Source organism: Channa argus, chromosome 15, assembly GCF_033026475.1.
Source record: "Channa argus isolate prfri chromosome 15, Channa argus male v1.0, whole genome shotgun sequence".
NCBI classification, from domain to species: Eukaryota; Metazoa; Chordata; class Actinopteri; order Anabantiformes; family Channidae; genus Channa; species Channa argus.
The window spans coordinates 9,867,190-9,892,646 of NC_090211.1; the positions used below are offsets into that span (position 1 = coordinate 9,867,190).

At 39.2% G+C, this 25,457-nt stretch overlaps 1 protein-coding gene across 1 annotated transcript in view; it reads right to left on the bottom strand.

Moving 5' to 3' along the window:
• elfn1a (extracellular leucine-rich repeat and fibronectin type III domain containing 1a) overlaps positions 1 to 15,241 on the bottom strand; it is a 63,278-nt gene extending 48,037 nt beyond the window's left edge. Inside the window, exon 1 of the mRNA XM_067478300.1 lies at positions 14,502 to 15,241. The gene's annotated coding sequence lies outside the window, so the exon portion shown is untranslated. The remainder of the gene's footprint in view (positions 1 to 14,501) is intronic.
• Positions 15,242 to 25,457: the final 10,216 nt, after the last annotated feature.

Consider the following 25,457-nt stretch of genomic DNA (forward strand, 5'->3'; position numbering starts at 1 on the left):
AACAGTAGAGGCAGACATTAGTCTTTGTATGCATAAATACACAGAAAAGTAATTTTGCAATCCAGGATGCTTAATTTAAAGTTGAGATTGTGAAAATAATTATGAAACAAGAGACAATACCATAGCAGACATAGCAATGACAATTAAAAAACACATTAGAGATGTTGCCAGTAAATAAAAGGGTTAATCATATTACAATGATTAACTAAGTAAACTTTAGTTACTTAGTTTGATCAAAATATATTTAATACATTAACCTTTTTAATAGAAGTACTCTTATTTAATAAGCATAAAAAAATCTTCAGTATTTTTCTCGCAGCTCAGAAGGTTCATTTGTAGGAGTCAGTTTCTGCATTTTTGCAGTGAACTTCTCAATAAAGGTCACTATACATCTTTTGCTTGTTTACACTTTATAGGTTCTCCTATTCGTGAAGACCATTCTTAATGAGGCTCTAGGCAGCTGCTGTTTAGGAGTAAGGGCAGGTTGTCCACTAATCAAAGGGTTGTGAGTTTGATCACAGCCTCCTTCAGCCCATGCATTAAAGTGTCCTTGGGCAAGACACTGAACGCTAAGTTGCTTCAACTGTGTGTTCCTCAGTTGTAAGTCACTTTGAAGAAAAGTGTAAAAATGACAGATTGCATGCCAAATGACTAAGTGTGATGTTCAATACACTGCTGGACAAAACTGCCAGCTTACTCTGGGGTGGTGGGAATGTTTCTGGGAAGAGACAAAAACTTCTGATGAAAGCTGGGACAAGAGGTCAAAGTGACTTCGCAGTGAGTGAATTTCCGCAGAAAACTCAGCTTTTAATCACTGGCATCTAAAGTTCAAATGTGTCTCTCTTATGGGAGGTCCCTTCAAACTTTTGAGCTCCTGACTCTGTTCAAATCCTGGTGGCGATCCAAGCTGCAGGGACGACAGCCAAAATTGCCTGCAGCACCCAATTCCAATCTATTGGCATTTCCATGCTGATGTATTCAGTCCCAAAAACGTTGTCAGCCACCAGTGAATGGCAGACTTTAGGCTATATTTCATTGAACTGAAGAATCCAGTGCACTTTCCATGATAGAAGATGCACAGGGCATCACTTTGAAAAGTGTTCACATAAATCATTTACGTATCACGGCACCTTTTTCTCATTTCTATCAAGCAAGTTTTAAACACAGATTCATAATTAATGCAGAAAATGTATGTATACAATTTCTATAACATAAGCATGCACACACTGCATAAAGGTCTCATAATAGTATTACTTATAATGAATTGTGTACTTTGTATTGCCAGTTTTGAAAGTACTGGGCTTGTACTTGGGTGGTTTTCTAAATTTTCATAGGCAGTGCTCAATATCTCCAGCTACATGACCTGCAGTGTATATCTTTCCAATCAAATCAGATGAACCAAACGGGAATGCTGAATATTCTCAAACGGCAAGAATAATGAAACATGAAAGACCTAAAATGTATAATTAAGAGTACAGTGACAATGGCATGTAGCACTTGGCATAAGCATTTAGCTGTGGAAATCAGATTGGACAGAGAGGTTACACTTAGTGAAGTCTGAACCTCTAACAACAAAGCACAGAGCCCAATATTCACAACTATGTGCACTTTTCTTCATGGACATTTGTACTTCCTCTGATGTGGATTCATACGCTGGTCAAAATGGATTATACTTTTTAATCAGGCTCATATCTTAGAAGACTATCAAGGAAAATTAATTGAAATTTCAACTTCTTTTTATGCTGTGATTATTGTAATTAAAATGAACCTAATTTTAAGTTACATTATGTATCAATGGGATGTCTCTCAAAAATGTCCATGAAGTTTCCATGAATATGAAGATTATTATTTACTAAAATCAATGATTTTAGTAAATAAAAATCTAAATATTACTAAAATGCATAATTTATGTCTTATGTGTAAAGTAGAATTCATATTTAATGAATTGAAAGCTTTGCACAAATAAGTCTAGTTGCAACTGACATTTTCACATTGACAGTACTGTACACAGCACCGATTATAGTAATAAATCTGTAGAAAAAAAAATCGGTCTTCACTATTTATGGAAAAACAAAACACGTGTGTCACAGTGTCCCTGACATTACTGTGACTTAACAGATGTACATCTAAGAAAACTTCCCCGGAGGAGGGACTGGAGGCATAACAAAGAGAAACTGACAGAAGGACTGAGCCTGTGGCAGATAGGGCTGTAGTCTCATAGGCCCACCCGCAGGCCTAATAGACACTCTGGCCCTTGAGGGAGGCCCTGTCCTCAAATAAATCATACAGTATATACTGTAGTAATATTCAGTGCTCAGGCGTATTCCCGTAGATCATCCAGCACTCCATGAAGCGCTCGGAGGGTGTTGAACAGCCTGAGTGGTGTTCTTCTATTTAAATGTTGCAGGGAGTTAAATTTGCAACTCTCACTTTCAGACTGTACGACATCATGCTGTAAAACGATTAGTTGAAGCCCAGCAGCCTACAAAGCAGAGAACTTGATATCACCTTTAAACACTTCTAATTTTCCCTGGAGGCAAACTGCTCTCTACTGCAATGTACTGGATGTCTCCTTTTAGAAATTCCTTCTCTTTCTCAAACTATCTGATTGTAGTATGTTCCCATAATGAAGCATCCAGTGGAGGAAGGTTACCTGACCTACCTGCTATTTATCACTCTCAGGTCATTTTCGTCCTGCATGAAATCAGTGACAGGAGGTTCAAGCTTTTGAGAAAGAAGCAAACAGCATGCTCTTCCAAGTTTGTTTATGGACTCCAACACATTTGACACTACATTATATTAAATGTACTTCACTGGTGAAAATCCTCATAGGTACAGTGAAAGTGAGCGGAGACCTGGATACAATATATTTCTGTCTGAGGTGAGCACACCACCTTTCATTTGCAGGTGTAACTCCGTAAAGCTCTGGTGTTTATCAATTCTCTGAATAGTGCTTTAATCACTGGAGAGCCATGATTCTTTCTATTTCTTCATGTTCTTGGTGTATTAACTGCAGAGAACAACTTATAAAGGAAGCCATAAGTCTTAAAGTTTCAATGACTTACATGGTGCATACTTGCATACAAAATAGTGAAAAGCTCTTAACCTCTGGATACAGCTGCAGTGATTCTTTCAAACACTGAACAAACAAAAGGCAAGGGAGGCAACAACCTGCAATGAAACATTCCACAATGACATGATATAGAAACTAAACATTATTCCACGGTATGGACGGAACAAACTGTCATTTACACTCTGACATGCATTAGTGAAACCATGCAGGAAGTACAGTCACACAAACACACACACACAAACCACCCAAAACCTCAGCAAAAGCAGCAGAATGTGCTGTGCAGCATGTTTAGCTGATAATTTTCATAATTTTACCCAGTGGCAGCAGATGCAAAAATGCTTTAGTGTTTTTCCCTCTCAGCTTTATGTAGAATTGCCAGAAATTTTGGCAGCAGTGTCTGAATATAAAAAACTTTGGCACCTGTCTACAACTTCAAACTAGAGAATCTAAATTCAGACAGGCTATGGAGACCATCCAGAACTAAATTTTTCTCGTTTTAATAGTGCTCATATTTTACCAGAGAGCTAGACTGTCGGCCATAATGGCAGAAAAGCATGACACGCCTTTTGAATATGCAATAACCCATGTGTGGTTAAATCTCTTGAATATTCAGTGTTGTAGCAGAAGTTTGTCAGGATGACTAGGCTGTTCCTTCATTGTAGATTTGTGCAATGTGTTCCTGACACAAAGTCACTTCTTAGCAACAGACTGGAATAAAAAAAGTAATAATGTTTTTCAAGGCACCTTGATGTTAAAGCACTGGACAAAGAAACTAAAGAGTGAATAGGTGTGAAAGAGGAATTATGTACGGCCATGGGAAAGGACCAGAGTGTGCCCTCACATGCTAAACGTTTTTCTTGTCCCAGTGGATTTCGTTGTTAGGGCTTCAACGGAGGCCATTCAGAAAGCACAATACACTTCCTGTTTCTGCACAGACACAAATCCGCAGAAAGAACCTAATCTTACATTTCTCCAGTTCCTGTTCATTTTATATTGCAAGTATTCATAAAACCATAAAATACTTGAACTATACATTTGATCCATTGTACATAGCTCCACAAAGTATTCCGAGTGTTCTCACTAAAACGTAGGAAAGCATAACTGGCATACAGGCTTTAAACATAATCTCCATATTTATATGAGGAATAACACCTCACAGGCCTGACAATCTGGCGCCTCGCATCCCTTCTCTCTCTGTGCTCTGGTCTCACAGTGGGTGATCACCAGGCTGAGCTGATTCGGCCTGAAAGTCAGCGCTGTCTTAATGAGCAATGTTGGGCGTGAGCGAGGAGACAACAGGTGGAGAGCGAGATTGATGCGGTGCAGCCGGGGATGGACCACTTTTCTCACCAGCTGTCGACCTGGATAATAATCATTATAAAAGTATGTTTGCAAAAATGTTCATGCTACCAAGACATTTTTGCGTGATTTCATCAGCTATTGGGACAAATAAGTTATATTCACATTCAGATGTTATTCATCTGGCTGTTGTTCTGAAACATCCGCTCTCAGCATGGCACCTTTCCAGGTAAATATTGATATGTTTTTGATTAGCTGCTGCAAGCACCAAGGAAACTGCCAAGAGAGGTCTTGCATCCAATCTGAATCATGATCTGTGGTATTTGGTAACAGCACTCTCAGAACTTGGCACAACACAACACTGACTTCATTGCTCAGGGCACACCAAATATAGTGATTTCTTTCCACTTGATGTGGCTCAGTTCAGTTATATCTTTGGAGGTTCAGTTTCCTGCTCTGCTTTGTTACTCTGCAATCAATCTTCTCTGTACAGGACACATCTTATTTTTTATATATTTTTTTCAAAACAATTGAATTGTTTAATTAATCACAAAGATAGAAACAAGTGACTCCGGGGAATTGTCTATGAGTCTTAATTAATTTATCATGTTAGTCGTTTCAGGGTCCCTCATGGAAGTCAATGTGTGAAGCACTTACACTGAGGCTTTTTCAAGACTTGATTAGATGACTGTGTATAAACCAGGCTCTTTGAATAATCTGCATCATATTAAAGGCTCCTGATAGTGTCAATGAACAGTAAGTCAAGTATGCAGCGACGCTCTCCAATATGAGTGTTATGGTACACTGTGGCCTGCTAATGGTGTGAATGCTGGCACATTTTTTATAAGTAGATGCTAGTATGTTTGCTCCAAGTTTGGAAGCAGTTTCTATGGTAACGATGTCCTGTCTTCACTTTCTCACTGACAATCTGTAGATTTAGCTAGTATTGCTGATTATAATGAACTACCTCCATTGAAGCCTCTGAAGGGCGATTACATGGACTGTCTTTGGAACATGTTGGCCTCTTTTATCACAACAAAACACATGTGCTTAGGTAAGCAGAGCTGTCTCGTTGGCCAAAACTTGAAAGCTGCAAACCATCTTGACAGAAGTGCTTAAAGGCTTTTAAGTGGAGCTGTAGGGATGCATTAGAGGTATTCTGGCAGCTTGCACACTGTGTAAGTCAATAGCTATCAAAAGATGTTTTGCTTAATTATTTCCTCAAAAAAACAAAACAAAACAAAAAAACGACCTTTTCTGATCCCCACAGTACGACAAACAAGGTCATCCACAGGTTGCAAAGGCTGGACATATGGCTGATGAAATTATTGATGAGTCAGAAACCCTATTATTTACACCCTGCCCTTCTCAGCTTGTCTTTCAAGCAGCCATGTTCTCCTTCTGTGCAGCTTGACTTTGTGAATCCTCTCTCTGCCATACTGTGAGATACTAGTCTTTCTACAGTAGATGCTCAGCTGAGATGCAGATGACCAGTTAAATACCTTTGCTCAAGCTTCTTTCCCTAGTGATGCTCATCCAGCAATTAGAGAACCCATAAGTATCTTGAAAATACAGAACTGGGGAATTTGATTTTTTCCTTTCCATCACTCACAAGGCTGAGACTGAACTTCAATCGTAAAACAGATGCTGGTATTGTTGTGAGATAAAGGCCTTCTGTTACAACAGCCGCACACTGAGACAAGAAGCTGTTACTGCAGGAAGTGGGAATCATCACTCACAATCCTGTGGCATTTTTATTCATTATGAATGAAGATTTAATCTACATGCCACAATGTATCTGTGATGCAAAAGTGGAAATGCCATTCTGTGAAAATACTCAATTACACCAAGTAAATCAATTACAATTACTTCAGTGTTCAGGCAGTATTTTAAATAGGTACAATATTTATTTCAGATTCTGCCACTAAAATATAACAGAATATTGTCTATTTTAACTTTTCAGGCTTTTGAAAACACGGCAGTACTACCCCAATACTGGAAAGACATTTTGCTTTCCTGATTATGCCAGTTCTTCTACAAGCAGCACACAAGCTAACTAACACCCCCGACACAATATAATTGCTTCACCAAACCAACAATGGCTTCAGATTTAAATCTGTCTTACCTACTTCAAGTTCCAGCAGTAATAAAATCATCCACTTAATGGTAGCAATTAGTAAGGAAAAATATCAAGTCACAAAGGCCCATACTGTACATTTGTATTATCTAAACGTCTCTTATGTTGACCAAGGTAACTTGTTTGGGTCAACTTATTGTTTGTGGGAATTGTCCATCATTCACCAGACGGACACTTGTATAGCTTTTGTCTTAATTGGAAACTATCAGCCAGTTCAAGTCATCCGTCGAACATCAGTATGACAAAGGAGGTGATCTGGCTTGTTTGTGTCAGAACATCTGTATGAAGTGACGTTCTTATCAGAGACACATAATAACTACAAAGTGAGGCAAAAACAAAATGAGAGAAAACTACACATAGATACATCAATTATTATTTTAAGTTTTTTGTAATCTCTAAGGACTAGGGCTTTGAATCAGAACAGTTTCTATCATTTATTTTAGAAAATTTGCCCCCATTCTCTGAAGCATATTCCTCCACACCAAAAGTGTCTCCATCCCTGCTCCAGATGTTGACTTAGCCCATTAGTAATGCAAAAGAAAAGTCCAGCAATTTTAAACTGTAAAGTAATAAAATGGGACTAATTTCTCGGCTCAGTTTTACAGACTAAGAGCAGACGAAATGGTCTAGTCAAACAATTTTATTAACTACAGTTTTTGAATACAACATAATGGCTTTGATGGATTGCGATTGCCCAGAAATCCTTTTAACAATAACACAAGGGGCCTTATCTGGTGTTTGATTAGGTTTGAAGCCAAAGACACTGAAATAGGACACGCACCTTGAAGCAGTGTAAATGTTTCCAAGCACAAAAAAGCAGGAACAAACCCTCTTGTCTCAGTTTTTGCTCTTGTGCTGTGGGTGAGGGTGAACATTGTGAGTTCCTCAAATGGAGAAGTCAGTTACCTAACTGTATTAGTTAGAATAGGGTTGTTTTGCTTACGTTAGATGACTCAGAGGTTGTGAAAATCAATATTAAATATTATTGTGATGCATGCAAGGATAAAAAGCAAAGCAAAGAAAAGTAACACGATTTACCAGTATTTGGAGATGTTTGATGTTTTTGCTGCAGAGGTGGAAGAATAGCTGATGGCCCTGTATGTGTCCATCAAAGAATGTAGGATAGAAATACTAAGGGTCAAAGCATCTAAAGACCCACACTGTTACATTCTGGCAAGAGAAAAGAAAAGCCTCAGTGCTTCTTACTGTATGTGCAGGAGATCTTTGCAGAAGTCTCTGAGCTGCTTAATTTCTTCAATGCATCATTAGTATACAACTGTAGCTGTATACAAGCACAGATTTACGGAGTTACTTAGCATTCACAGAGAGGACGGCCATGCTGTATTGATTATGATAATTGACTTTTGGCACCTATTGACCTGAAAGAATTTCCTCGCCGTTTGATGAAAAGCATGTGTAGCATGTGGGAGCGGCTTTATTCACGGAGCATCTGTCATCTTCAAAGGTTGTTGGTTTAAATTTCATAATTGGTGGGGAACCGCAAATTGCCTAGTCATGCTGTATTGCCAATCAGGAATTTAATCAGCTGCATCTTCTAACACTATTTGTGACTGCACCGAAGTCTATGTAATTACCAAAACAAAAGATTTGTGTCGCAGTGAAAAACAAAATATCAAATCTACTGTATAAAGAAAAGGATTTAATCTGATAGACTGACAGCTCACAATCCTAAATATATGTTCCTTATTTGGCGAACTTTGAGTGTCTTGGACTCTGCAGACCTACTCCTTGGGTTTTATATTTCCCCAAGGAACCAATTAATGTGATTGGTGTCCTGTCTTTTCAGAAAGAGAGAAAGAGAGAGGGAGAGAGAAAGAGAGTGTGTGTTTGTGTGTACTTTTCAAGCCCTTTTCTTAAAATGTTAATAAAATGACAGTAAATTAAGTCCTATGCCATCATACGTATGATTCTCTTGTTACTAAACTCTGATCTGTATCACAGTATAAAAACAGCATCTCCACTTAAGATAATCAACTACATCCAACTGATTAAATACATTATTGTTGCACATACTCTGTTCACCCTTTGCTTAGGCTGTTAGATTTTAATCATGGGAAACAAACCAACCAACAAACAAGAAAAACATTTTATGTTTCAGTTTGGTTCGATTGAGCGGGTGGGATGAGTGTCATTCAAGCTTATGTGTCCATCAGAAAATGGCAAAAAGACTGCTGAGAAACACAGACCCTTCATTAAACTTGCAGGTGTAGCTTGGTTGCCCAGAGAACAAGCACACAACACTGGATTATGATTAATCTTTTCCCTCATCAAGATGTGCTGTCTTTTTATTTTCTATAGCATCCACCTATGATCGATAAGGAGTTGGAACAGCTTGAAATATTTCCCATATGCAGCTATTTATTCATCATCTTCAGGTAAAAAAATGTAAATCCTTAAGCACAGTCACCATTACCCACTTTATTTTCATAGTTTTCTGGCTTGAATTGTATAAGAAAACCAATAATAAACAAAATAACAGCTGTATCTGCCACCCACCAACAAGTATTTTAATGATACTATGGCCTTTTCAACTGCTATTGCTTTATGATTAACACCTTACGCTGCGACTTTGCATAGAATGCTTAAGTTTAACAGAGCAGTAATTGTGTTTAAAATAAACTTACATGCAAGAAGTTTACTGCAGAAACATCTTATTTATAATAATTTATATAACAGACTTTTCATTAGTCATAAGACCGGAAGAGTATCTGCATTCAGGTATAAATACTTATATCCAAACATTGTTTGGATATGCAAAACATTTTGAATGCATTTGAACAATTTTTTGCAATAATTTCCATTTTCTCGTTCATGCCAGCCTCCTCTGATAATGACAACCTCCAGAAACTTTTCATGTATGATGAAAAATGATGGTGGACAACTATTTAATGCATATACTTACAGGTAAAAATTACGTGTATAAATTTGAATACATGTTTTTTGTGAAATAAACTGATACAGACAACCAGAAAACCTTGTGTGATACTGTTAGAGCATATTTGGCCACTAAGAAACCAAATATCTACTGTATGATTCATTTAATCAATTAATTAACCAAAATATTTAACATAGCAGTTGCTTTTTAAAGAAAATTACCTTAGCAATTAGCTATTAGACATGATCCATGCTATGACCCTTACCCCTTACCCATCCCCTTCTTTTTTTCTTAGCTTTGCTATACTCTGACCCTGTCCATCACATCGTTGCAACCACCAGGTGGATTTAATATTGTGGTGGACAGGGGTCAGATTGGGAAAAAAACTATGAGTGCTGGTGTCAGAACACACAGTTTATTGCTGTTTGCTGTGTTTGGGGCTGCATGCTGTAGCAACAGACCTGTCAGAGTGTCCAAGCCGACCCATTTTCAGGACAATATTAAAACCACCAGGTGCTTGTTGTGGCTGATTGGTGTACATACAGTAGTGCTAACTCACTTATAAAACATTATGTGGCATGACGAACTAATATGATATTCAGTTTCTTAAGATAGTCTCTATGAGAAGACGAGTTTTTCTTGTGCCATTGCTTTGTGTGCGTGTGTGTTCATGTACTGTACAGTGTATTGGTTTGTGGAGTGTACAGTACACATATGAAATGTGTTGCATAATGGCAGCAGAGAGCCATACAACAGCCAAGTGCATAGAGGACATTAGTGTGCTGTGTATGTACAAACTTTGTTGCACAAGCTTTAATGTTAAAAGTTGCTCTGCCTGCCCCTTGCACTTCATCTGAAGAGGCAACACATACACCATAAGGCACAACACATTAGGATATGCCCATCACCATGTGCATAAAAAGCATGTATTTAGCGAAGGCGATCAGAAACGTCCTCTGACACAAAAGAATCCTTCTGAAGTGAGCTTTGACAGCACTGTTAGGTACTGCCAGCTTTAATGGGCCCTTATGTACAGGATATTCATCAAGCAGAGCAGGTGCCTGCAGATATACTGCCATGGTGTTTTGCATCCCAGTATCTAATTGCTTTTCTGAGAAGATGGCAAGGAAGAGACAGAGCAACGTTCAATATGCCTCGCTCTGCCATTTCGTGATTCTTGTTTACTAAGGGGTTTCGTCTATCATAAGGCAGCCAGCAGGTGGCTGGGGAAACTACACGGAAACGTTTCTGGCACTCTTGGCTGGATTAATTTTTGTACACTTCTAAATTAATCATGTCTGATTCACACCCTTGAGTAAATCCCTACATCTTCAGGTTGATCCCCACAATCTGTCAGTGGTACAATAACTCATTCTTCTTGTGTATCTCAGTTTTTTGAGGGAATACATAAACCAAAATCGCCATAAGTGGCAGACATTTGATTTTCTACTGAACTGTAATCAGCACTTAAGAGAAAAAGAAATGAAAGTACCAAGCGATAATGGTCACACCTGTCATGGTTTTTTCCTTGAAATGTGCCTGAAATTCGAATGGCCGTCGCTGCCACTTTCAATAAACCCCCCTGAGTAAATTCAAATACATTCTTTCCTGAGATGAGATCAGGCCACATCTCTGTGAATGCAATGTGCAGTTAATGACTCATGAGCTGCTGATTCAAGGTGATGTGTGCTAATGCTTTTTTGCATGCCTTCTAGGAGATATCATCTTAACAAAGGAGCATCTTTGTTTTGCAGGGGCTAAATAAAATGCACCAAGGGCAGCTGCATTTAAGGGGCAGCATTTTTTGTATTTTCAGCCTTATCTGCTGGTTACAGCCTTTATTAGATATTGGAAATCCTCAACCAATTACCTTCATTTCCTGAATGTTAAGTTACTGTCAATAGCATTTCCTTTTCATGTCTGCAACTGTGACTCTGTCATTGATAGTCATGTCCTTCACAATCTTCACCAGTCTGCACTGTAAAAACTGAAATAAAAATGCTGAGAATCAGGATTCAAATCTGACCTTCTGAGGATGTGAATCATTCAATACTCTACTGTGTTGTATATATTCAAAGCTAAGAAAAGCTGTGGCTCTGTGTAGCAGCTCTATCATAACATTTTGTGAGTCCAAGTAACTTCCACCTTGGGTTTCTTGTGAGTGCTTCACAATAAAAAACCACCATGTGCTTTGCCAGTTGAATGCATTTAATGTAAAACTGTGACAATGACTTAATTAAACTCTCACCTACTGTTTACTGTTCACTATTCTGTAGAACAATGAACAGCAAACGGAATCTCATCAATGAGATAACACTAAGAACAGTAATGCGGGATTTACTTCATGCATCATTTCCTGTGAGAGGTGTAGAGAAGTAGTTACAGAAAGTAAATACAGTACATCTAATCGTATTAATGAGAGGCCAAACCTTAAATACCATCAAAAGACTTTGATTTCATGAAAATTTTATGTATCATTGGTGCCATGTCCTGCAGGTTAAGTGTGTATAACTAAACTTCTGTATGAGCTGTTGTCCTCAGTCCAGACATTCAGCACCGACTGTGGAAGAAATTACATTTTTCTCTCCCCTCAATTGTTTCCCCCCTGTGACTAATTTCATGACCTTACCATTCTTCACTGCTGAGGAAAAAGAGCTCATTCTTCCTTTCATAAAATAGCTGAGTGTCACATGGGACACATGTGCAACAGCTCCCGCAGAATGACACTACTCACAACAAAGGAAGTTACCGTTTGAATTTTACGGCTGTGCAGAGCCGTGGAGCTGAAATATGTAATGCTGTTATGCCATATGTTCCACAGCTCCTTCTACAAACCCTGACTGGTCTCTTTGATTACACATTGTTAACCATACAACCAGAACATCGCTGCTCAAACATGCCCTCAGTCAAGCCTCTGTAACTTTTCTACAACATGACATGATTTGTTTTGTTTTTTTTACTCTTGTTATCCATGTCCAGTAAATTACTACTGTTTTTACCACTAAAAAAAATTAAATAAAATAAAATACAACAGGAAGAAAGGGGAGAAAAGGCACTGATAGCTAAGGAAAGTCCCCAAATGGTGATGTCAGATTGAATTTTAGGTTTTTGTGAACTTTTGCACAATTATCTTCATAGAATTACATACATGTGTATATTTACCAAATGACTATGCAATCTTTGAGACAAATTGGTTTATGTTTGACCAACTTGGTAGGAAAAACTCTTGGATACTTCAATTTATATCTTCCATGATACAGAAATATGGAAAACTATAATGTGTGCCACCATTTCCATTCGGAAAAGTTGATCACATTTCCAAAACCCCTGTCCCCCGGGGATATCTGTCTCTCTCAAACGGCAATTTATCGAACAGGGCAGCCTCGTCTTTTCCACTCCTCACCATCATGAGAAGCTGTAATTCTGTCTCGGTATCCTCAGCACGATCTCTCTTGCTCTCTCTCTCTCTCTCTCTCTCTCTCTCTCTCTCTCTCTCTCTCCTCCACAAAGAACCAAGCTAAGGCAACTTGCATACAAAATAGCTGACTCAATCATCCAGCTGCATAATCAAGATAAGGGAGACGGGGACAGGAAAAGGGAGATGCGAAGGCTAATGCGAGAGACAGCTTTAGCAACAGCAGCGAAACGAAGTATTTTTCAAACAGTTATAAGTCCAGACATTAAAAGTTGGAAGATACCGATTCACAGTAAAGGCTAAGCTGGGGCTGATCCTCTGTTTGAAAAGACTGTAATGAGGGAAACTACTGATAATTAATATTGTTGACATATTGTTTAAGCTTTATAGACAGCAACACATTATTTAACCAGAGCAGGAATGATACAGCACTCCTGCACCTACGTCCATAGTGTAGCTGGGTGGTTACCAGAGAATTGTTCCTATAGCCCTGTCATTTCTTTGGCTGTGACCGCAGGTGTAGGTTATATTAAACCTGTCATTGTTTCAGCATTTTTCAATATGCCTTCCACTACATATCCCCCCACCCACTATCACCACCCCTTCCTCCTCCTCCTCCTCCTCCTCCTTCTCCTCCCCCTTCTCTTCTGGGAGGATTTGGGGAGTCTTCATTTGTCTGAAAGACTTCAGAGCTAGCTAAACATCTTAGGAAATTAGGGTTCTACTAACTTAAGAAAAATCCAAATGAAGCCTCATGCAATTCAAATAAATCTAATCTAGTGTGCACTATATTGTATGCATTTCCCCGACAGATGGCACAGACGCAGCAAAATCCTCAGCTAATCTGAGTGAGACAGCACAGGACTACTGTGCTGTTACGCAAAACACGGTGTAATGACAGCATACTGTAATACCTTCGGTCCATGCAAGCCACCAACCATTTAGTATTTGTGTTTTAAATAGTGTCAATCACACATTTGATGATGCTGGGTTTTATATGTTTTAGTGTCTTTTGAGCTTAAAGTGTAACATTTTAAAAATTAGTATTAGTAAGTGATAGTCAACCTTTACATTAGCACAATCTCAATGTTTGTGTGTGAAAGTAGAAAAGTGAAGTTGAGCCTGTACTGGTGAAGTGAAGCGGCCAGGGAGCTGTCCGCGGTGCTGAAGCGACATCTGAAGCAGGCGGTGGCACTGGAGGTTTACAGTTGCAAAGTACTCTCTATACTTTCCCTCGAGCTGGATCAGGTGGAGTGTTTGCACCACTGTTTAGATGCATGGATATTCAGATGTATAAAGAAGAGAAAGAAACCTAACAAACATTTGCAGGGTATAAGAGTCGCAGTCAAGGAGGGATACAAGTGTCCCCTCGTGTCCCGTTTATAGATATCAGCTTGTAACGAGCTCACGGACAGAAAATGCATTTAGATGCTGCATGGGGGTGTTAAAAGTTCAGCATTGAATTTTCTAAGGTTTTCGTGCACTTGCTGTTATATATTTACTACATAGATTTCACACAACGATTCCAAAACTAACGCCACTTCTCTTCTAAGCCTCAACCCCAAAGATTCAGCGTTGCCCCGTGTGCGAATGCGAAACATTCGAGACATAAAGTGCAGCGTGATGTGTTCAAACTCTGCGACATGAAAGTATAAAATCCAGCAACACTGTGCCAGCTTACCTGCGTGATGATCGCGGAGCAAGAGCTTCTTCCCGACACAAAGCTGGCAGCTTATATGCCACCACCAACACAAGAGGTTCTCACAGAGACGGGAGATGTTTCTGTTAGATAGTAGAAAACAAAAAAAAAAAAAAACAACAAAAAAAAAAGAATGAATCCCAGTTTTCTGTTTGCGGTTGGAAGATGCACAAAACAGCAGCTGAACGCGTCAAGGGAGAGTCTCAAAGATCCATTTAGTAGTGAGTTATTTAATTCAGGGCTGAGCTCCTCTCACCGCTCGCCTTTATGTGTGCTGATCAGACCCGGAGCCCTGCTTGGGTTTTTCTATTATACTGAGAGCTGACACCGGCGTTTACCACGATCAAACTAGGCGGGTAGGTAGATAGATATTACTCTATTAGGTGGGAAACTGCGAGAGGAGCGCATGTTGATCCTCCGGTCTAGCCGAGGCAAAGTTTAAATCTCATAATAAGATTGTTTGTCACCGCGGGGCTATAAATGGTGGCTGGTTCAACGCGGATCCCGGTAGGGTTATGGCAGCTCCTGTGACTGAAACGAAAACGCATGATAGGCAGTGTCTTGTAAAAGAAAAAAACAAAAAAAAAACAAAAACTGAATAGGTAAAAGTTAATGAAGACAGTTGGGGTGACAAGTGTCGGCTACGTCACGGGGCTTTGGGGCTCGAACAGCCTATCTATGAGCAAACTTTTCCTCCTTCTTTCCCCCCATCTCTGAGTGAGGTCTGCACCAACGCACTGGAAATGGTTTTGAATTGCTCAATTTCACAGTGTGGTTGGGGGTATGTTTAATTTGATATTGCATGAAAGAAGAACATTTTTGCATTTAAAAAGGCCCATTTGTCCGACCACCAGGGGGCCCCTTAATAACCAAAACGCCATTTAAGACTATTAGGTGCTATGTCACAAATTAAAAATGGGTCTACATAAAGCGTTGCTGTATCCGAGTGGAAAAGTAATTTTTTTTAATAATATATTTCCCGTGACAACACCAGGACAATATTCACTTTGGCCTATACCAATGTGCATCACCTAAGTTTAGTTTACAGCATTTGACATCAGAGTAACCATCAATATTAATGAAAATATATACGATTAAATAGTTCCATTAGACAAGCCCTGTTTCCTGTGCTATTAGTACATAATTTGACAACCAACAGAAAAGTTTAGACGCATATGCACCTGTACACATGCACACATAGGAGATGATATCAACATGTTTACATACAGTTTTGTATGTATTTGTGGATGCACAATGCTTTCTTTACAATCCATTTGGTTCACACAAAAACCAAATTTGCATTATGCAGTACACAATGAACAGATGTGATGGTATTGCAAGGTTGACTGAATCTTTAGTTCAATAGAATCGGTGCAAAAGGAGCTGAAATCATAGAAATCATTGGATTTCCCTGCTAGATAGACTTGTCACAAAACCTCATTTGTACCTTAAGGGTTAAATCCAGATTGTCTCTGTGTAAATGCGGTCCCAGATTTAATTTATAGAGAGTGCAGCCTGATGTCCTCTGTAATGACGTAGTCTGGGGGATGACCCGAGCAAGTTGGAAAGTGGCAGCCAGGCTGCAGATGCTCTTCTCTGAGAGGGAGCAAGTGGCTGTGTGAGGACTTGGCACAGATGCTGCAATGCCTTGTCTCATTGCAGCAGTCACGTTGGAACTGTAAAATGTGGACATAGACAGCCTGGCCGAGGAAGTCACAGCACTGCAGCTGCAGCACTGAGAAAGACAAACTCGCTGTATCATGCTCCCTAATATGTTCATAACCCGGGGGCAAGTCTGATACGTGACCCTGTATAGACACACCACCCTGAATTCACAAAATAAAGGTTTACACAAATCAGCGTCTACAGTTGAAAAAAGAAAGGAGAACACGTCACAGCCAAAGGTCTTATACTTTTTTAAATAGATAAAACATATGAATTCAAATACCATTATTTATTGTTAATTTCATGACACACTAAATGACCCTTAAGATACACTGGTGGCAGCTGATAGGTGCAGGCTTTTCTCTGAAATCTATTCCTCGCTGTTGTTGGATTGTTTTTTTGTTTGGTCGTACTGTAACCTGGGCATGATGGACCTTTATAACAAACCTTCCCAGCTACATTTATCCTGAGCATACAATCACTTTAGTGATAGTGATTGTTCCGTTATTTGCTTTGTGTGTGCAAAGCCACAGTATCTTGTCAACTTTCTACTGGATTTATTGCTGTGGTGGGTTTTGAGAAATCTAGTTTCGCTTTTGGTACAAAGGGAAACTGCATGTGACAAATGGGCTTTGCATAACGTATGAACTGGTTAGTTTGTTTATTTCAGCTTGAAGCTGTGCATGACGTTCAACCTGATTATCATTTACAAACTAACTGGCACAACAATGAATTTGTCATTTAATGACACACAAAACTACATTTCATGATTTTGTCCAGCAGATGGTAAAATCAATATTGGATTCCTCACACATATCAATTATTTATATCTCTTATGGTCAACCTAGATTTTAATTTGTCTAAACCTCTGTTATGTGTGAAAAGAAATATAACTTATCTAAGACCAACAACACTGGTTCTAGAAAGAGCATGCACATACCAATTAACTGAAATGTAGGTTTTCAAACTTTAGTTTTATCAAGAGTCAGAAAATGTAAAAATACAGCAATATTGCTTTTGGAATCAGTTTGACTTGTTTTGCATTGGAAAGAGCTGGTAATGCTTCGTGTAAACCTTCAGAAACTGCTGCAAATAAAAAGATTATGTCACTAAATGAAGTCCAGTCAGTCCGGGTGGAGAAGAAAAGGAGGCAGATAGGTGGAATGTATTATTCAAATCCTTCATTTACTGGCTAAGCCAATTTGATGCTGAGGCAAGTACCAGGGCAGGCAATAATTCAGGGGAGGAGACGGTGACTGTCGGTTGATATAATGGAATATCTGCTGTCAGTGAAGTGCAGGAGATCCATCTTGCTGGTGAAGCAGTGGAACGGACATCTACAGCTACTTCACCAATGATAATGTTAGGTGGGGGTGAATAGGAGGCTGCATACAGAGGTGCTTGTTGCCATTTATCTGCAACACACACACATGCACAGCAAACACACGGAGCTGCTGCAGCAGTATGATGCAATTGTATGTGACATACTGTAAATGTCTCTCTGTTATTGTTCCCATCTACTCTGTTGTCACAGCGTTCACAGCTACAAACAAAACGTAAATTAAATCGGGCTCTGTAAGTATGTAAATCTCATGATACAATAAATATACTGTTATACATTATGACTGTAATCATTGGATTAATCTTACTAAAGCATTATTGTCTAAACAACATGTATTTGTTGGATTGAAGCAGGGATTATTTTAAAAATGTAATATAGTAAGGCTATAACGAATGGGTATTTTCATTATGGACTAAATTCTTGATTGTTTTTTTTTTAATCAAAATTGTCAATATTATCAATAATTCTGGTATATATTGATAATAATATATTATCAATATTGTTTATTTTGTGAAGGGCTCATATATAGTGAGACATATCCATCACATTCACCCAGAGCTTAAAGTAAAACCTTCAGATTCCTTATTTTGTTTAAACAATAGTCTAAACCTAAGACTATTTTTATTTTATATTTTAGCAATGGGCATACTGTAGGTTCCTAATCATTTAAGGTCACTCTTCCCCGACCCGAACATACTGTCCGAGTGTCTGTGTCTGTATGCATGATGTAAATTTCATCTCCACCCTAGTCCACTAGGGTCCAGACAGTGTGCAGTGTGCAGCCTAAAGACAGCACGGACTGCCCACAGCCCCAGTGCACTGACTGCACACATGCCAGAAAAAGTAAACCACCCATTTGTTTCATGGATATGTAAGGCTTGTTTTAACATCCCTGACACAAGAGCAGTCCATATACTTCCTTATTTCTTTCACCCTGTCACATTTTTCTTTTCTATGTTTAAAGTTAATTGTTAGCTAACTAAAAAGTACAATATATCCCCGTGAATCAGTACAATTGTCATCATCACACGAATAATAATGCATCAAAAAGAGAGAAATGCCTCCTAAAACAGGCCAGAAAGTGCATGTCTTTGAACTTAGGCATCCATGAGTGGATGTAGTAGCTAATTGAATTGTAGAAAAGTCCACCAAAAAAGGAAGTGGTGCTTGATGGGTGATGTATTTATTACTGTAACCATGATGCTGACGATCTGGTACACTATAATGCTCCATGAGACAACGACAATGGCCTGAACTGACTGTGAGATGGAAGAGTGCTTTTCTATGGTACATTCATAACTGCCATTGATTGGCATGGCAACATTTGTAACCAGTGGGGTGATAAAATACTGCACTAAATGAGGAATAGCTCAGAAATGTACCATAGTAATGGTACTTACTTACTTACTGTACCAACAATTAAAGTAAGCAAAGTGAGGTACAATTCAGCAGAACAATGTGGAAGCTGCTGCATTATGTTGTAGCAACGTCATCTATAATGCTGTTGCGCGGACAACAACAAGCAGAGACAGGAGGAGACATCAGAAAGATAAAGGGAAGAAAAAACATGTATGCAGGCACCAGTTTAACCTGTGCTGTACTAACCAAAGAATGGCATTCAGCAAACTAACTCTGAAGAACAATTTGCATAAACACTAGGTAGAGCACTGAGTGGGACTAGGTTATGACACGGATCCCAAGCCTTGAGCTTTTGTGGGAGGACCATTTGCATTCATTTAAATGTTTAGTCAGCGCAGATAAACTCAGATAATAATTCATCACATACATGTATATCACAAAAGCTTTTAATTGCTTCTGCTTTTTGCCATCATCAGAGTGGATTTGCTTTCATTCACACAGGTTTGGGTCCAACTGGTTGGAGACTTTTTGTATGCTGCTGAAACATCAATCACTCGTCAACTAAGACAGGGAGAGCAATTTGAGATTTTATCGTCTTATCAGTGGCTCTGCAGAAGTAGTGAAATGTCGCTTAAGCCAAGGTATTAGCCTCAGTGAGGTTTATTGTCTATCTTCTTTGCCTACGTCGGTTGTCATCATCCAACAGTCAAGATGTCAGACCTACCTCATAATTTCCCCAAGTGCCAGAAAAAAAAATGAGTGTGTGTGGGTCATACTTGCTCTGTAATTTAGTGAAAATGATGTCCCCTTTTGGCACGCCTCCTCCTCTGCTGTGTGTTTCCTGTGAAGATATTTGACAGCTTGGGTACCACGAGAGACAGACAGCTCACAGTGGAGAGCAGAGCGTGGGCAAACTCAGCCAACACTCAGCGAGGAGGGCCGAGGCCCCACGGTGTCTGCCTCAGCGTGACCGGTGGGATAAACACACCACCTACACTAAAAGCCTTACAAAAGAGACACAGGGCTATTCCAACAGCTGTGACATGCAGCCTGTACCCTGACTCTGGAATGAACAAGGTTTATTTGTGGCTTAGATGGAAGAAAGGCTGAAAATATCTGATGTTCCTACTTTCAGTTTTCCCAGCTGAGCTCCTCTGGTTTAAGTTGCGCAGCCCCCAAACAAGGCAATGGACGCCTGCGTCTGTAAATAGTGTCCGGCTTACATTGATACACTTAACTGAAAGGTGCAGTGAGGTTATTTGGACTGGGGATTCAAGACATATATAATTAAAACTGGCTAAGTGCCCCTGTGCCAGCTTTGGTCATTTACCTTGAGCATACTCCTTCTCATTCCATTAGCCTGAAGGCAAGAGGGGAAATAGGTCTGTACCTATATGTTACACACGCTGGCAAGAATTGCACTACAGTACATGCATGATTCAGAGGCTCATTCAGCCTTTGACGTTTAATTTATCCATTCTCATGAAATCACTGGGGTTTTTCTGGATAGAGTTTGCATCATCTCCCTGTGCTTCTGTGGGTTTCCTCTGGTTACTCCAGTTTCATCCCATAGTCCAACGATGTTATAGTAATTGGTGACTCTAAATTGCCCGTAGGTGAGAATGTGAGTGCTTGTTCGTCTCTGTGTGGCCATGATAGACTGGCTTACCCGATATAATGTAGCCTCGCCTATTGATAGGCTCCAGCCTCCTTGTGACTCTTAACAGGATAAGAGGTATAGATAATAGATCGATGGATGAATGGCTCTATTGATGGATAACTTGATAATGTGTTTGCTTAGAAAGTCCTGTTCCATTAAATTGATGACAATAAGTTACCAAACATGCTGACTGTTTAATTGAGAAGCTGACATCTTCTCAGATTTATCCCAATATCGGGGTTACATATAACTAGATCCGCGCAGAATTTAGTATAAACTTTTGTTATTCTGGGTTTGAATTATTCAAATTTGAGAGTACTCTGAATGCAGAGCAATATCCGACTAGGGCCTTTTATTAACAAGCTTGGCTGCATGCCTGTGAAACCATGAGATCCTCTGACTCAATGCCATCGCTTATACAGTCAGCAATCCTTTCACCTGTCTGCACACATACTGGCAACCGCATCATAACCCCGAGGGGCAAAAATAACTAGTTAATTATTCATCTTGTGGAACTGATGCTGTCTTTCATCATCTGAAATGTCTTGAGAAACATCTCAACTAGACGGTACGAGCATACTATACGGCTCAGAGAGAAAAGTCTCCCAGTTGTGAAGAATGTGCTGCCCATTTTGTTACTGTCTAATTTTACTATGTGAGCTAATATTAAGACAACCAAGCTCATGACAGGTGAAATGTTATGTCAGACCCAGATTTCCGTAAAATTGTGCATTTGTGTACAGAAATAAATCTGCTAACATTGATGCATTAATGTAAAGGCATTCGGGAGAATAATATTGCCAGAACAGCTACAATATAAGGCACAGTTACAACAGATTTAGCCTTTTTTTTTTTTTATGCTGATAAAAGTACTTTAAAATAAAGTGCTTTTAAACGAGAGTAACTATCATGGTGATCTTAGATAGTATTGCTAGTGATGTATTACTGTAATAATATTACTTTATCCTGTTACTGGTTTTGTAAAAAATAATAAATACAATTTCAGTAAAAATATTAAATTTATTTGCACTTGCACTTGTCAGTATTAACAGCACTATTATTATTAATAAGCTGGCTGGAAATATGGCATTTTTTTATTCAGGACAAGCAGTGATAAGGACATTACAGTAACATGTAAAATATGTGCAGGTAGTGATTTCTTTCCACTGCCGTAGTTCTACGAATAATAGTTCTTCCAAAGTCATTTTCAGAGACTTGTTTAGCTCTTACTTCAGAGTGGCAAAAGGAACCATAAGCTACATATGTCTATGTTGATCGGACACTAAATGCCACGCTCATGGCAGTGAATTTATTCCAGTCTCATCGCTGACATCCACTGTGCCAGGAGCCAGGCTACAGGCTGCTGAACGACCTGTTAGTGATCTCTGTTGATTTGTAGACAAACAACCTTATTTCAGTATTTGGTTTACCACAGGTGTGGTTTTACCATTAGCCTGTGTTTTTAGTGCTTTTAAATGTTTTGATTAATTTTAGAAAATGAAAGCAGATGTCAGATTTGAAATTTGATGTTACTGCCAGTTTGTCTGAAAGAAAAGTTGAAAGTAAAAAAGCATTAAATTAGAATAAAGTATGCAGACTCACCACAATTCAATATAGGAAATATATAGATGCATATTGACTGTCGGCCAGATTGTGCCACTTTAGAATTCCCAGTGGTGACCATGTACAGAGACAACATACAAACAAAAGTACAGAAAAAGTACAGATATGGGAGGGATGTTATTATCATTCAATTTTTTTTAAGTGAAAAACATTAACCAAAATGATAAACTATTCTTTTACATCTACATATGGTGTATGATCAGTTTAATTTATTAAATCAGTGCAATACTACAAAAAGATGCATTATAACAATAACATGTGCATGAAGACATTGTCATCCTGCAGTGTGTTTTTTTTTTTCATTCACAGTATCTGACTCATGATATAGGATATAAACAGACTGATAATGGGTCAGAGGCCAGGGAAGGGGACTGAGGCACACATGTCCTGTGTGTCCACACCTCTCTTGCAGCCACTTCAAACTGGGTGGTGGTACTCTTCAGCTGCTGCTTGTCTATCTGACTGCAGGCAGTTAGCAATGAGGCGCCCACCAGTCTGCATCTGTCTGATTGCAGCCAGGGATCTTGGGCCTTCCAGTGCCCTATCCATAAGAGAGCTGAGCCTAGCAGGCAGCCCACACAGATGCTGTGCATACCGACAAAAGGACACCCGCCTACACTGTGTTGTCTAAATGATTCCCCAGCTCACGTAACGGTGAAAAAAGCAGAACAGATTGTGAAGTGTATGATCAGTGGAGGTTGGAAGTGTTTAGAGAAATACTTGCCACAGTTTCTGTAAAACTTTTCATTACTGCATTGACGCTGGGATAAAAGGAGGAGGGTTAAAGGTGGCGATGTGGTCTATGATTTCTGACAGATGGTTCAGGGAAAGGGATTGTTTCGATAAACTTGGGCTAAAAGTGCTTCATTCTTTTGAACACCGTTGCATCCGTGAAGGTGAGAAGAGGGCAAGTGAAGTGCACTCACACACAGCAGGCACATGTTCAGCTATTATTGTAGGTAGTGTTATTGAAGCTGTAAAGCAATAAAAGCATGGCACTCACACATAGGCAGATTTCTCTTCTGCTCAGTTTGTGTACAGTTTCCGTCTCAGTTGAAATTGACAGCAAATTTTCGCTGCACTACAAAATCCCTCATAAGCTCATTAGCGTGACATATTAATTACTGCTCATTAACACAGGAATTTATTCATGAACTCATATTAGAATGTTTATTATTTGTGAAAAATTTGTTCATTTTAAAGGACCAGTTTACAAAACAATAGAGGGATGCTGTGAAAAATATCTCACAACAGCACAGTGCCTAACACAGCTTATTGTTATTTTTCAAACTTCAGTGAAGGACGAGTTAAGTCCACAGGAGCGGTACAGCGGGCTATGATTGAATGTGCAAAGAGTAAAAAGTTGTGAGCGACACCGAAGCAAGCTTAACTGATCTGCATTCAGCCTCATACTATGCGGAGGCATAACTCCTATACTGGCCAAGTCATCCAAAATATTGAAAACATTTGCTGTAACTTCCACATGGGTTGCCAAGTTTTTTACACTAGAGAATTTTTCAGAGAAATGGGTTTTCAATATTCTGTCTGTAGCCCTTTCAAAAAAGTTCATTACTTTAATTTGAAGAAATCAAATGGCGCCAGGTCTGCGCGGCAAAGAAAATTCAATCAGACATTTATTCCACCACACAGTGTTTGCAGTGGATGTTTCTGCACTTAAACCCCAACCATTTCTCCAAGTCATGAGCAAATTTGATACAGCTGCTTATAAACAAAATAGATTTATCCATGAAGTGAGGTCATCCATGAACCTTGTAGAGCACAAACTGCTAATTTTCATCTGGCCACTCAGGCCTTAGTCACCAGACAAAAAGACTAATGAGCTGGCACAGAAGCCTCTGTTTGTTTTTTAGATAGTCCCAGTAACTGACCTGGGACATTAATATCAAGGTCATTTCAGTCAAAACTGAAATCATTTCAGCTGCTGTCATACAATATCCCCAAACAGGAGTCCAGTGCTCAGGGGTTAAAACACTCTTCTTCTATGTGTCATACACTTACACGAACCTTGTTGAATCTATAAATGATAGCTTGTCCATAAAGATTCCTACATCTTATCTGAAGAAACTCAGAATCCTCTCACTCTGCTCATGTATTGACACAGAGGATGGTGTGTATGTGTGTTTGACTGTACAGTAGCTCCACTGTGTTAATTTTGTTGACAGTATCATGAAATATTGATCGCTCCCTGGGTCCCACTTGTTTAACTCTGGATTATTTTATGAGGTATTTACTGTACTGCCTGACAGCCTCTGCCACTAACATTCTGCTGGTGTCTCTGAAAACCTGCGGAGAGGCACTGAACAGTGTTAAAACATGTTAGTAGTTGGACACACACTCCTGTGTGTCAAAGTTTGAAATAAATCCCACAGAAACACTCTCAGGCCTGATTTTGCTCATGAAGTGTAAATATTTCTTTCACTTATCGAACATTATATCATTTGTTCACGGCAGAATAGCACTAGCACCTGACTCCTGCCCTCTGAAACATCTGTGCATCCCCCATAATGCTTACACTGCGGTACATCTGAACTTTTTTTTGATTATGATTGTGATGAGCGGAGATAATCATGCATCACTTTCTGAAAGAGCTGCTCTCAGAGGAAAACACTTTGAATCAAGTGACTACAGCACTGGGAGGTCCCTCAAAGGAGACTGTGCTAGAGCCAAAGGCAAAATAAATCAGAACATCTCTTCTGGCTTCTTGAAAGCTTTAATGTCGAGAAAAGAAAAAGCAGCTACTGTGAGCTTGCAAAAGCAACATTTTTAATAATTACTGTACATTTTTAAAAATTGCTGTTACCCTCTGGTACTATTCATGTGCCAGGAAGAGTTATGAATACTACTATATGCCAGTATTTACAAAGGTGACGAATATGCAAATCAGCAAGTATGAGGGCAGCAGCTGGTATTGCTGCAGTGATCCAATGAATAATCTGCAAAACCTAGTTGCATGTTGCATCACAGAGAAATAGTTCCATTTATTGTCCCAGCACAGTCATGAAAGACTTTTAATTGTTTTAACTTTTAACTATTACTTTTAACTTTTAACTACATGTTTAAAAAGCTGTTTTCTCATAGTACATGCTACAGAAAATGTTCGAGTTTAAGTGAAACAGGAATAATTTTAATGCTGTATGAATTTTGATCTCAAACACAGAAACCAAAGAGCCCCAGAGACAGAAGCAGCACGTAGAAGGCTCCTGTCTCGCTTTCAGCCTGTAGGTCCCGTGTGAGGTTTGCCGCATATGGAGCTTATGTTTGCTGAAAA